Raw genomic sequence first — 12,551 nt, 5'->3', positions numbered from 1 at the left:
TTAACACAAACTTTTTAGGCAGTGCTCAAAATATATTGGGGTTTATTGAATACCGACTTTAATTGAGGCGATCTTGGACAGAACGTGTTGAGAAAAAATACCCCTTTCCTTGTGTTGGTATGCCATCTACATGGAGCTCTGCCTCTGTCTCCACACAAACCCATTGTGTTCCGGCTGCTAATGCAAATGCTGATAAATGACAAGACGTTCATATCAGTGTGTGTGTGTGTGTGTGTGTGTGTGTGTGTGTGTACACAGTATGTGTCAGTTACATCTGCTTTCTACGCAAGATGCTGACGGAGCATTTTTATACAGATTTCAGCATAGCCCACTTCTTTTTTCACACTCACAGTACTGACTGATGACAGAGAGATATGACATGATGGCACTGCAATCAGATAAAGACTGTTATTAAAAAAATAATAAGAAGCCTCTAGTAAATTTCATCAAGGGTTTTAAACTAAATGTTTTTACACGTGATTCCTAGTTTTCTATAATCTATTAAACCCAGTTTTGCAGACACTTACCAGAGAGCAATCATGCATGTACACGTGTGTGTGTGTGTGTGTGTGTGTGTGTGTGTGTGTGTGTGTGTGTGTGCCTATATACGCATAACACAGCTTCTTCCAGGCAACAACTTTGAAAACTGTTTTCTTTTGTTGTTTGGTGCAAAAGTACAAAGTAGATAGATTTTTCCCTGTCATGTGAAATCACAGCTGGGGACTGCTTTATCCTCTCTTCGCAGAATAAACTATTGGAGAGAAAAAGCACATCAGATCTTTGGCTTCCTGCAGGTGATTGCTTTGTTCGAATAGTTTGGTTTCCTGCAAAAACAAAGGCTTCACTGTTGGCACCAAATGATCACAATACAGCAGCCGCTTGAATGTTTGTAATAAACATTTCAGAGGGTCTGGCACCAATGCTTATTGACATGTTTAAAGACCAGTCCCTCTCTCTTTCTCTCCCTTTATTCCACAACCCCAGGCTCTACTTAGTTACACCCCTCCTGCCTGCTCCCTTAAAGTACCCTTCGTTACCGTTCGAGAGAGAGAGAGAGAGAATATCGAGCTGTTGATAGATTCATCTCATCTGTTTCACTCGACACAAAGAAAGAGGCCTCGCTCCCTCGCTAACTCTCTCTCCACTCTGCAGACTGTGTTTTTGGTCTGAAAGCAAAGCAGACAGAAAACAGGCTAAACTGTTACCGACTCCGCTCCGTTAGTCACACTGCTCTGCCGCCGGCGTTGACTCATTCACGACGCATTTCAAACCTAGACTTGAACTAAAGTGGAATTAGTCCCAGTGCGCTCACACCCAAGAAACCGTTTCCCTGCGTTCGAAATTGCACACTCTTTCTTTTTTTCCCCTTCTATTCTACATACTATAGCTGATCATGAAATTCATGTAGTTGGCCTGGAGTAGGCATACAATTGGGACATACTTTCACTTATTTATTTCATCATCAACATTGCCACTTGAACTTGCCTCTTACTTATATATCAGTTGCATTGCTGTTTTCACTCGAAGGCTCTGTTGATGTGATGTCACCTCCAATATGCAGTGGATTGTGGGTCAGAATCGTTCCAAAAAGCATGCTGATTTCCAAGCTAAAAATGACATTCAGATGTAGTAGGGCATCTGGGTATTTTTAAGCATGCTGCATCTGACCACAAGTATTGGGACATCCTAAATCTTTTTCTACCATACTTAAAAGGTGCACCATGCTGTTTACATATGTGGAGCCTGCAGTAAGTACTAAACATATTTTCTCTACTTGCAAGTCTTAGTATTAACTAATTTCATCATTATAAATCAAACCAAAATTATTTCAAGGCACCTGGACCCAAACGTATAAGACTAGAGTATATTTGTAAACAACACTGTGGTCCCTGCTCCTTTAAACAACAACTGTGAAACAGTAACTTTTCAGGTAGCTTTTTAACTACAAACAGTGTTTCTGGAATCCAATTTCCCTGTGAGGAAAGTTTGTTAATTACCTCGGACCATATACCTTAAAAAATGTCACTTCTATGAGACACCAAGAGTTACATAGTGCACCTTTGATTTATAGCAGTCAAGTATGGGTGTTGGAATGCACCAAAGAAAATCCACCTCTACCCTAGGCTCTTTATGTTCACATGTTTTTTTTCTTCCTCCGTCTTTGAACAGGGGGCATGGCGATGGCTGTGTTTCGGTGTGGCACTGGACGTGGCCCTCTAGCACACACAGAGGGTGAGCCGGGTCATGCAGGGGTTTGCCCCATGAGAATATGGGGCTGAGTTGCACCCGAGCCAAATCGGGAGGTCATAGGGCTACCTCACACACACCCTCCAACCTTTACCCCTAAACGCTGCCTTGGACAACCTGCGGTGGACCTGTGGTGATACACCCCCCCCACCACCACCACTCTCAAGGGGTCAGCCCCAAAAGCGGGCCCAAGCCATGGATCTATTTTAGTGAAAACACACTCACCCTAACCTCATGTGCAGCAAGATTACCAAAGTTCACAGCGCTCCGAGTAGACAGCTTTGAAGTATAGAGGTTATCTTTCACTCCTGCCACGTTCTGTTGTTGTTGCTTTTCAACATTAACTGATTAAAGGAATATGTCAGGATTGGTTAATATACCTGCAGGAAAAAAATGAGAAAGCAAGCGCCATAATTATCCGTGTGTGTCCCTTTTTTTTAGATGAATTGCTCCGGTGCTCCACGGGTAATGTTTTGTTAGAAGCTGTGTTTAGTCATAATGAATCACTAGAATTATCTCATATTTAGTCCAATTCATAAATGTTGCTTTATTGTCTCATATATATAAATTGCATCCTTAATTGAATGGTATTTATGTGGGGTGTCTCTCAATAGTAAATCATTTCCAATATAGACTTGTTTATTTGCATTTTGATTTTATTTATACATTTAGATTTGGCCAAGGGGTCGTGCCTATACTAACACCTATGATTGTTTGTGTGTTTCTGTGGTCCATTTAAAGCCACCATGTGTAATATTTGAACATTTATGACCCTGATGCCCCCCATATATATCTATATAATAATATATACATTCTACATCCTAAAATTGTGCTTTTAAAAGGGACAGTTTGAAATTTTTGAGAACACAGGTGCAGACCCAGGGTCTTCTGAAAGTTATCCTCGGAGGGATAACCACTAAATCGCTAATGCGAATATCGGGAAGGGAAGAAAACAAAAAACACAGAACTGTAAGGGCCACACAGGCTACCTTTAATATGTAAACACTAAACACCAAACTAAACCACCGCTGCCAAGCAGCTGAAAGACTAGACAAGTAACTCAACAGTTATCTTGCAACTCTAAACACAGCGAGCACTCAGAGACAACCTCTCACTATCCCAGAGGGCGAGACAATGAGCAGCACAGAGCACTGGGGTCTCAGGGCATATATAACCTCTTCACACCTGGGCTCAATTAAACAATCAGTGCCACCCACACCTGATTGTAGTGAGTGAATCAGTCACCATTCTCACAAAGCCGAAATATTCCGTGTCCTCACATGTATTTTATGTTGATAATGCTCACCTCACCTGTGAGGGAAATGACTAATCTTTTCAAACTAAAGCTAAAATCGCTTATTAAACACATTCTGACAGTAAATCTAGAAAAAAAATCACTTTTTTGAGCTTTGAGGGGCCACTTTTATATCTTTAAATAAGGAAAACTGGTTTCCAACTGGTGGTTGTGCGTGGCTAAAACACTAAACTAAAACCACTCTTTAAAAAAATCCTATTTTGACATTTTCTTGCAACCTTTGTCGATGAGTCATCTTTTATCACTTAACATCAGCGACGGCAGGAGGCAGGTGAATTTTATCGCCCGATGCTCTCCTCACTTTAAGTTGCTAAGTTGGCGAATCTCCCCACAACCTGTTGCGTTGGCTGTGAGGGGATTTGACCTCCTAGTCAGCATCGCTAAGTGCCGCGGCGCAGACATGAGCTATACTGGCCTCAGACCTGTCAGAAAAGGCGTTGTGACGAATGCTACGGAGAGAGAGAAGTGTGAATTGATTGCCCTCTGAGTGTTGCCAAGGCCGCCCTTTCTTGGTGTGCCATCCTCCTTCTGCGTCGAGCGTGTGTGTGTGTGTGTGTTTCGGCCTGTCATGCACCCTATATGTGGAGTTAGGGAGGGACATGGCTAATTAAACGGAGTAAATGCTGTTGAAAGGGGCTGGACACTGCCCAACGCATAAGGACTTGACATCCATGTGTTCTTGTAGGGAGAGAGAGAAAGAGCGAGAGAGAGAGAGAGAGAGAGAGAGAGAGAGAGAGAGAGAGAGAGAGAGAGAGAGAGAGAGAGAGAGAGAGAGAGAGGGAGAGAGAGAGAGAGAGAGAGAGAGAGAAGGGGGCAAGCGTGACGGATGCATGAGGCCCCGGGTTGCATGCACCCCGCCTGGGCTGCCAGAGCTCAGTCATAGGGCAAGGGATTGTGGGTTATAGAGGAGGGAGGAGGAGGTGGTAGACAGTAATGGAGAGGAGGGTAGTGTTAATATTAACTGCAATTCCAGACCTTCTACTACCAGTCTTTCTCTCTTCTTTTTTTTCACTCTGTCTCCACAGCTCTCAAGCAAGTCAGCAGAGACCTCTAAACCCCAACACCCTATCCTACTGCTAATACACACACACACACACACACACACACACACACACACACACACACACACACACACACACACACACACACACACACACACACACACACACACACACACACACACACACACACACACACACACACACACACACACACAGTAAGTAAGTATATACACACGTACACACATTCCAAGAGCAAGAGATGGGAGCGTGACAATCGGGAAACAACGGCTGTTAGTTACAGAAAATGCATTACGGCGTGAGCCCCGGCAGCAGAGCCAAAGGGGAGGAAGTGATGGGATTACGCCCGGGCTCGGACAAGGAGAGCACAGGGACCATTTCCTTACCCCCTCCCCTCCCCACCCCACCCTCCACCTCCACCTCCACCCCCTGCCTCTGTGTAGTAAACTGTCCAGATTTACAAGGCCTCTAGGGATTCGGGGTACCCCATCCCTAGGCCTGTCAAAAAAAAAGAAAAAAAAAACTTCTTCGACAGCCCCTGATTTAAAAATAATCCTAAATCAGCGCATGACAGTTGTCAGTAGGGGCATAAGGAGGTCAGGACAGAGGAGTCATTGACCGGGACAATAAAGGCAAATCGCACAAGTTCGATAGGGGTTTGTGTGTGATAAGAGATACACCTCATGTGAACGGTGAAAGATCCAATCTGTGTAATTGCAGCAAAGTGTCTCATAATTGACTCAAAAGGAGTGTATTGGGCTAACTCATAACACACACATTGATTTTCTGAGCTGCAGCATATGAGGCTTTGATAACATTGTGAGGATTTACGACAGATCACGCAATAGTCAACTTTCGAGGGGCAAGGAAAACACATTTGTTTTTCTCCTAAATTTTGGGAATAAATCACAGTTCTACCTGTTTTGCATTGTGCATCAGTGATGAAGCAGATTGTTCAGTTCAAATTGGTTTAAAGGCAGTATGGAGAAGTTAGATATTCTTTTAGGTTTTGCATTTTAAGGTAATGCAACGTGTATTTTGGGGTACCTTTAGGCCCTTCCTCTGCTCAACAGTTACATCACCATAAAGGGGACTAAATCGGTGCTTCCCAACCTGTGGGTCATGACACCCCGGGGAGTCTAAAGATAAATCCCATGAGTCACAAGACGATTGAAAGACAGAGGAAAACTTTTTTTTCCATACAAAGTTGTGCTTATTTTTCTCCTACTAAATTTGACCTCTGCTAAAGAACCTCTTGATTGCAGCAACACGTACTATAGCGTAATCAAACTGAGTTTTGAAGAAGTCGATGCTTTGTGTAAAAGTATAATTTTTGCTAAATGATTGTATTTCAACACCATCGAAGGTTCAAATCCAGGTTCAAATTTGGAACCACACTAGTGGCTGCACCTTCACAGACCTCAGAAAATACCTTTGTGAATACATTGTTTCCATAACAGAAGCCAGAACATCCACTTGTTCAAAATAAATGGAAAACTTCCCCTGTGAAGCTGCATGGAGCCCCAGCCTTACACCTCCTCTTCTCGTCTACCTGTGTCAGAGCCAAGATATTTCTCCCAGTAGCCCTCTTAGCAGTAAATAACAACACTTCACTATCTCTCTCTCTCTCTCGCTCCTGTTTCCAGCTACTGCTCTCTCTCTTTCGTTGATGTATGTGTGTTTTTACCGTGGAAGACATCACCTCATCTGGATGCGCTCCGGCTGCCCGCCAGCCTCTCTCTCTCTCTCCCTGTGATCACTGCGGGCCTCGGAAGACCACTTCAGCAGAAACAGGAAGCAGTTCACAGCCCGGGTCATGACCCCACTCATTCAGCCCCATGACTCAAGCAGGGCCCACCCCGGGCGAAACACAGCAAAAGTTCCGGTGCCTTCAACAAGGTGTGGAAGGATATTTTTGGGGAGGGAGGGAGGAGACTTCCATCTCTTTCTCCATGCACATCTGTATGTATGTGTGTGTGTGTGTGTGTGTGTGTGTGTGTCAGAGGTACACATCTGTAGAGCAGCAGCCGTGTAACATTATTTCACACAAAGCCCCACAGAGGAACACCTTAACACAACTACAGCTGCATCTACTAGAGGGTTCGGACCTGTAAATGCTGCTACTAAACAAATATTGAACGCTCATAGCTCCCTTTGGACTTCTGATCACAGGGGCTTCTGGGCCATAAAACAGTCTAATAACTTAAGGCTGGACATGCACGGATGTCTTTAGTAAAACCAAGAATGTCTCCCAGAAGGTTTGAAGAATCCACGGCTTTTTCTCAAATTTTCGAGTACAGGCCATCTTTTTCAGGTACTGCCATTTTTGAAAACTTTTTTCATTACATTGTGCCAAAATTTCAAGGGCACTATACAGAGCGTAAATATCCTAATTTGGACCCTCAAATGAAATGGCATATAGTTAAGATAGTGCCCCTATAAAGTAGAAAGGGAGTGGTTTTAGACATGGCCGACATAATAGTGATCTGATGGAAAGTGATAAATGAATAGGAACTTCATGTAAACCACCATGAAGGCGTTAATTAATTAAACATATGGCAACATGCTGTAATATGAAGATTATTGCATGTAACATGACTTTGACGAATGTAACATTGACTTAAAGGCGACACCGTGCATGTTGTTGCGTGTGTGAAGTGAGGTAATATGACTCAATGCAAGTCCCTGAAGTGACAGGGGACATGACTGGGCTTGTCCTGACTTGTCTGCTGGTTGACGAAAACACATGTTGTGGATGGTTTGATGGGTTCAAGTCGGATTTGTCTTATTTATGGACAATTTCACAAGAATTTCTAATCAAAGCAAAGTGATTCTTGCACATTTTACCTTATAACATTTTTTATAAAATGAAATCTGCTGGAAGTGGTCTTTCTCTTGTAAAAGGAGAAAGCATATTCTTTTTTATTGGACAAGAAAGTGCATAAAGTTAGCAGATGATTCCTGTTTGCTTTGCTAACAAAACTGTTTTCTCTAATAGCTTCCCATTGCACTCAAGCTTGCCAATTTCTGCTGTTTGACAGCATTTACAGTGTGTAATGGATGCAGTTTTTAATGTGTATACGGTATAGCCTACACCACTTCCGTCTAAATGCACATAAAAGATCATTTACTCCATGTCGAAATGTCCAAAGAATTATAAGAACACTAAAAAAAGCAACATAGCTACAAGACTGCACAGTTATACTTTCGCCCACAAAAACAAGACACTTGCAGAGTGGATGTTTTTGTGCCAAAGATTCAGGCTTTTTCGGCCAAAGCCTGGAGCTGATGTCATGGGAGCCGTGTGTTAATGTTCATGTTAGGCCACATCTGATATTTCACTTTAATGGAGGGGTGTTAATAGCGGAGGGGGGAAGCGGTAGGAATACAGGAGGGAGAAAGGACAGATTATTTGGCTGAAGGAAGCCAAGATATAGGGGTTTTCCCCCCTCTCTCTTTCCACTCTCAAGTAAACCCCAACATAGATTTGCTTCCTCGATAGTAAGTTACCGTCAACCGCTAACATGATCTTCTCATGTCCAGCTTTTCAGATAATCTATTCTTAAGCGCTTCCCCCTCTGAATTATTTAGCCTTCCCAGACATCTCTAGGCTAGCTCGTGGCAGGTTTATTAGCGTCCCAGATGAAGCTGTGAAATCAGTACTTAGCAGCAAGGCCATTTCACACATGATGACGAATTAAAGCTATTGGAACATGCTGGCTCCATAGGCTACAGCAGCCATGCCATCGATAGCAGTTATACTACTGCACCAATCAATATGAAATGTTGTGTTTTCACAGTTGATTAAATGACAATGTTCAATGTGGTAAAGAGTCCTATGTGGCAAACATGAATAGGTCACCTGATGTCAATTAATATCTTGAAGTGCTCATCTAATTTTGCTTACTTCTTTTGTTTTGTATTTACTGTTTTCAGCATCGAACATAAAACTAGACTGGTTTACATATAGAGGAGCATTTAGCTAAAGAGACAGGTGTTTCCCTGAGAGACAAAAACAAAGCTAGAGGGATGGAGGCATTGTAAAAAATGTGTTTGCCATATCAACCTTATAAGATCATAAAAAGGCTTGTTCTGCAGCCTCTGCAGTGGCAACACATAAAATGAAAAATCCAGGTAGCTTAAGGTTTTTCTTTTTGTAGGTTTAAGTGATTTTTATGAAAAGCATTGTTTGCTTTTTTACACACTCCCATTGTTTTCATGTCATAAACCACCTCGCTCGGTAATTCTATCCTCTTATCTGCTTTAACGGTCGTAAGAATCACATTTTTTTCTTCTTTTTTTTAAACAAATGAGCCAGGCTTATTTTTCTCCTGTTGAATTCATCCCCTTGCCAGTTCTGGTATTTGTCCTCTTTTTTTCTGCCAGCTGTTTTCTTTTCCTGAGGTAAATCTCTATAAATCAATGGAAGTTAATCTGCTGAGAAGATTGTGTGCTCGCTCTGGCTATGGGGGCACTCTATCTACATTGGTTACAGAGCATCCATCAAGTGCTCAATGAAGGCTCGGCGGAGCAGTGACATCCCGATCCCCTCTAACCCCATCACCCTCTCAACCCAACCCCCCCCCGAAAACTTCTTCATAGTCTTCTACAGGATAATTAGGTTGTGAAGAACCATTTTATTTCGGAAGAGATACAGCGTGATTGAAATCTATTGTATCTACTTGTTATCTGTTTTTAAAGTTTTACACACTACTTCCCTATATCTTGATGTCCTTTTGGCCCTGTCTGGCGAAACAGTTCCTGTCTCAAGGGCGGCAGTGTCTTAGCTGCAAACCGGAAAGTCGATCTTATTGCCTCCGTCATTCATCATGTAACTTTAACTCCATGGGGCACACCAGTGAAGTGAAGAGAAGACATCTTTACGCGGTGATATATAAAGACTTGGGGCTGCTCCGGGGTAGCAAATCATCTTGGTCGCTCATTGCCATAAGGGAAGATGGGTTTTGAAATTCCACACATTCTGTCCAGGAGTGTCTCTCTATCTCGTGGATATATCTCACCTGGCACAATGGTTTCAATTACATATATGCACATACACACTTGTACCACGCAGATACACTCTGCAGGGTACTGTATCCATGTCTTCATGTCTTGAGATTATCTCTTTGTTTCCTCTGATTTTCTGGATTTGTGATTCTTCTTCTTTCATTAATTTCATAGAAAATTGGCAACGACTGCTTAAAAGGTGGAGTCAGCAACATGCCAGTTTACAGAGCCTAGGCTGTGTATTATCACCAGATTTATTTCCCGTGCATGCATGCACAGTACGGACGGTTAGCAGATTGTGAGGAAGGATATTTACTGATTTGATTTTGACAAAAAAAAAAGGCTTTTTAACAACAATCGTTCTACAGAATTGCTGACTCCACCTTTGAAGCTTTGAACTGGAATGGAAAAGCTTCACGGTACACATGAGGTAAACGCAGAGGCCAGGAGGTAAAGGGGTGAACGAGGACCCTTGTGGAGGACCAAAGAGGTGTTTAGCAAATAGAAGAAGAGACAGAATAACACAGGGAGTAGAATGACATGAAGACGAGTGAGACCTTACTGTAGGTTTGAACCCCGAATGACCCTTTTGTGTTTACCCAGGTTGTCCTAAGGCTCCACCCCTTTTGCCCACCATGCCAGACCTCCTTCCTCTGAAGATACTGACCATTTCCCAGGTGAGGACCTTTGTTGACAAGCAAAATATTTCCCTTAACTACTTGACAAATGTTTAAATAATACACTTAAGGACTCAACAAGCAGATTCTGTTACGTGTTGTTAGCACCAAGTAGGCTACCCACCAGGTTTGCTTGTTAGCTTTGAGTCTTTATGCTCCAGTGGGCAGACAATTGGGACATACTTTTACGTATTTATTTCATTCTAAAGTTCTGCCTTGATCTTGCCTCTTGCTTTTATATCCATCGCATCCTCGGTTGTTTTCATAGGGAGGCTATGTCGATGTGACGTCACTTCCGGTGTGCACGAGATTGTGGGTCAGACTCGCCCAAATAGCATGCTGATTTCAACACTAACAATCTTGGCTGGATGTAGTAGACATCCGGGGTTTTTCAAGCAATACTAAATCTGACCTCAAGAATTGGGACAACCTACATTTTTTCTACCATGCTAAAAAGCAGAAAGTATGGGTATTGGAACGCAGCCCTAATGTTCAAATTTTTAATTGAATTAGAAACAATATAAAAACATATTTTTTGTACTCCATGACTGATTTGACACTGTGTGGATCTGCCCGTGTCACTCCATTCACAGTAGGGTTTGTGCACATGGACGTGTGGCGTGATTTTTTCCCCTTCATGTTTCGAGCTCCCTGGTGAGATCAGTATTCTCACATGAACCTACTGCGGACCACCTCTCGCTAGGCTAGGGGAGGCTGTCTTTTGAATGCAGGCCAGCGGGTGGACCACACGGGGAGAGGGAATCAAGGGAAACATGTCCAACAAACACAACCAACAAGCGCTGACGTGGCCTTTTATCTGCCTCAACCCCACACAGGGATGGGGCGAGGAGCATTGCGAAACAGATGTAGAATCAGTGAATAATCTATTTCACAGGTCTAAATAAAGACTATTTACAAGTAGTGCTAGATAGGCAGGTTAACGGGTGGTTAGACAGGAGTTATGTATATTACTTTATGTTCTATCTCCCCCTCCCATTTTCTCTAGTTTTTTTCCTTCTTCTTTTCATTATACTATGCTAGTTAAAAATGTTAAATATTTAGTTTTAAGATTTGATCAATATTGCATATACATTTCAAAACTTATGCACAAATGCTTTCAATAAAAAAATATTTGAAACTAAATAAAAGACTATTACGTCAGGGTGCTAATTGGCCTGCGGCTGTAGACAGTAAAGACTCAGAATGGGTCAAGCAACAGGTCAGCTCTGGACATTGCTGTGTCTAAAGTGCTGCAGAAAAAAACAAGAGGAGGGAATTAGGGGATTTACTGGTTTTTGGAGATGACTCCATCCCCTGCTATTGTTAAGCACCCTGAGCCGTCTTCTTTTCCATCGGAGAAGCATGAAGAGATGACTCAAAGCTCAAGCATCGGCCCCCAGAGGAACTCCTCACTCACAAAGAATGTCTAAATGAGCGCGAGGGTTCTCAAACATCAGCGCCGCTCTCTTAAAAACAATGTCTGATATATTCTCCAAAGGGGAACGAACACACAGAGACACAGAAGCAGGGGCTTGATTTTCCTGCCAGCAGCGGAACTCGGGGCTGGTGTGTGGGAAACTGAAATAATTTTCTATTAGCAGTTTAAAGTTACACGTTGTGTTTTGATAATTTGACCGCGAGCCAGAGGGGTGCTTTAGTTCTAATAGGGAATGGAGCCATGCTCTTGTGATGGGGCTCCGGTATGGTGATTTGCCAGGGGGGGCTTACCAGATGAATCCCGGGCAGCGCAAAGGTTTCAGCTTCCCCGCATGGCGTAAACTGTGGGTGGCAAGGAGATAAAACACAAGGCAGACTCCGCATTGTTTATGCTGCCTGTTTGTGGTCTGCATCCATGTGCCGTGGATGGGCATGTGTGTGTGTGTGTCCAGCCCCTTATGGCTCTTCCAATGTAGCACGGGGATGCTAACAAACCCTCCTACACAAAGAATGAGGTGTAATAACACAACTTTTTGTTTAGCCAACAGTTTAGCCAATTTGGCAGTTGAGAAAGCCAAATTCCTTTTAGGTGTTTAATGTCTGGAAAAGGGACATTTTAAATCCATGGAAATTGATTTATTTCTGCTGGAAATTACACAGAACTTTGAGCAAAAGCATTCGTAAGCCAAAGGGATAAACATATGATATATGTAATGTGGTATGATCTGATCTCCCTCGTAAAAACCCTATTAAATGCATGAGAATTTCTAAATGTGATAATCTACCTGGGGGAGACAGGGGCTGTGAGTATTCTCTTCTGGAGGTCCGTGGTTAAGTATGGGGGGTCTT

Source organism: Ammodytes marinus (genome assembly GCF_949987685.1).
Source record: "Ammodytes marinus genome assembly, chromosome: 22".
Taxonomy (NCBI): domain Eukaryota; kingdom Metazoa; phylum Chordata; class Actinopteri; order Uranoscopiformes; family Ammodytidae; genus Ammodytes; species Ammodytes marinus.
This window is presented reverse-complemented; position numbering follows the sequence as displayed.